This window comes from Mastomys coucha, chromosome X (assembly GCF_008632895.1).
Source record: "Mastomys coucha isolate ucsf_1 chromosome X, UCSF_Mcou_1, whole genome shotgun sequence".
Taxonomy (NCBI): domain Eukaryota; kingdom Metazoa; phylum Chordata; class Mammalia; order Rodentia; family Muridae; genus Mastomys; species Mastomys coucha.
The window spans coordinates 109,601,004-109,603,395 of record NC_045030.1 but is presented as its reverse complement, the minus strand read 5'-3'; the positions used below and the strand labels follow the sequence as shown (position 1 = coordinate 109,603,395).

General features: G+C 34.2%; 1 long non-coding RNA gene across 1 annotated transcript in view; it reads left to right on the top strand.

Annotated features, from left to right (window-relative positions):
* The window catches only part of LOC116093993, a 25,432-nt gene extending 23,259 nt beyond the window's left edge, over positions 1-2,173 (top strand). The window contains exons 2-3 of the long non-coding RNA XR_004119917.1: positions 1,102-1,139; positions 2,144-2,173. This is a non-coding gene — a long non-coding RNA (uncharacterized LOC116093993). The remainder of the gene's footprint in view (positions 1-1,101; positions 1,140-2,143) is intronic.
* The last annotated feature ends 219 nt before the right edge of the window (positions 2,174-2,392 follow it).

Below are 2,392 nucleotides of genomic sequence, written 5' to 3'. Positions count from 1 at the left end.
AAACCTCTGACACATGAAACTGCCTGGGCCTGGTGTCTGCAGACGCTTTCTGCCGCGACTCAAAACCCATCAAAGGGGAAGAGGGTGGGATGAAGAACTCTTCAATCGGGGACTAGGAAGCAGAGCAACATTTGGAATGTAAATAAAACAATTAAAAAGGTGATATGTTTTAATGTTGAGAAAGGGTGGGTTTGTGATTACTTGTAAAAGTGATAGTATACAGAAGGCTATAGGAAGGAAGAGTCTCAGAATATGTGTGAGAGATTTTCTAGGTGAGGTTAATTAAAGAGCTCACACCACACAGACAGACAGACAGACACACATGCACAAGCCAAACAAAACCAACCAAACAACTAAACAAAATTAAAACAACAAACAAACAAAAACTAAGCTAAGCACCACTGGTTATCTCTGTTTCCTCAATGTAAATGTAGCATGCATGATCTTGACTCATATTCCTACTGCCATGCAATCAACACCTTGATGGATTGGACCCTTAAATTGTGAGCCAAAATAAACCTTCCTCTCCTTCAGTTGCCTTAGTCAGATTTCCTTTTTGTCACAGCAATGTGAAAAGTAATAATGTATCAAATGTTCATTTCACCTAGGATAGTGCTCAGCTAGAGAATTTCTTCTTGATATTTTTTAATTGATTCAAACTCCTGATAAATTTTCTTTGTGGATACTAAAATATTCTGTCTTTTTTTCAAACTCATTAAGTTTAGTTAAATAACAGTTTTAAACATTCTATCTGAGAGTTCATCTATACTGATAACTGTCAGATAAGTTCTGTTATTGTTACAAGATGATTTCATAATTTTCTGAACACTCTTGATGCTTTTGGGTATGTGATGCCACCCCATGATTTAAGGATTATTTTTGGCTGCATTTCTTCTTGCTGTGATAAAATACCTGATAAAAACGTTAAGAGAGAAAGAATATGTTTTAGTTTATATTCTGAGAGGGTACAGTTCATCACAATAGGGAAGCCATAGTAGCAGGAGCACAAAGGTACTTGCTCACACCTGGGTAAACAGTTAAGCAGAGACAGCATAAATGTGGTTACTCTCCTAGCTTTGCCTTTTGTCTCTTTTCTTTCAGTGTAAGCAACCAGGCCATAGGATGCTATTCACTCAGAGGTGAGTCATCCCTTTTCAGTTAATTGTCTCTGTAACACCCTCACAGACATGCTCACAGGTGTGATTCATCAATGCCCCAGGCATTTCTTGATCTAATTAAACTGCCAATCAAAGTTAACAGTCCCCAAAGATTAGGTATTTATTCCAATCTTCTTAATATGGATCTCTTTGTACTTGCTTTCTAGGAATGTAAGCAATCTCTTTCTTTTCTCTGAGCCAAAATCACTCACACACTATTCCACAACTGAGTAATACCCTAGGTAATATTTACTAATGGTCCTCTTCAAATGTAAGCCGTCATGGACACACTTATAACTGAGTTTCACAAAATCCTAATCTCTTCAAAAATACAAAACATCTATAGTTCTACCTATTGATTAAGATTATTAATGATCTAACGCCCTCTAGAAATACACCAAAATGTCTGTCCACTAGGCATTTTCTAACACAGCCAAGTTTAAAATTATGATTAACAATCACAGACAATTTTTGCTTTTATTCTCTGTGGTCAGAAAAGATATAAATTTCATGTTTTTATATTTTAAAGTTGTCTCATGGCCTAATTTGTAGTCTATTTTCAGGAATGTTTTATATGCTCAGAAATGAATGTGCTAGCTTCACCTGCTTGTTGACATAACCTTTAAATATCTGTTAATTGTGTTCTTTTCAGTCTTGTGTTTCTTTGTCTTAATTTTTTTCAAGATGATTTGGCAAATTATAAAACTGATGTTTGCAATTTCCCACTATTGTTCTTTGGGATATAACTCTGTTTGGCTCTCCTGTTTGTTATGTAAGATTGATTTCTCTAGTACTAGATGAATACAAATTCTTTGAAATAGATTATTTATATTACATAAGTATTTGTCTTTGTATGCTTGTCTTAAAGTTTGTTTTGTTAGGGCTGGGTGGTGGCTCAGCTGGTAAAAGCATTTATAGCTCTTGGAGTGGATAAGGGTTCAATTTCTAACATCCATGTGACACCTAATCACCATCTGTAATTCCAGTTTCAGGTGATTCAAACATAAATGCAGACAAAATATTCAAAGAGGTAATTAAAATCTAATTTGTCATATATAAACACATTACTCACTTTTTCTTCTTTTGATGTAGAATATCCTTCTAATTTTAAAAAAATTCAATTCTGTATGTCTTTTGAGATGATGTCAGTTTCTTATAACCAGTTTATTTTGTTTATATGGACAGTCTTTGTGGAATTTTATACATTCATGCTTATTATTAAGTAATTATATATT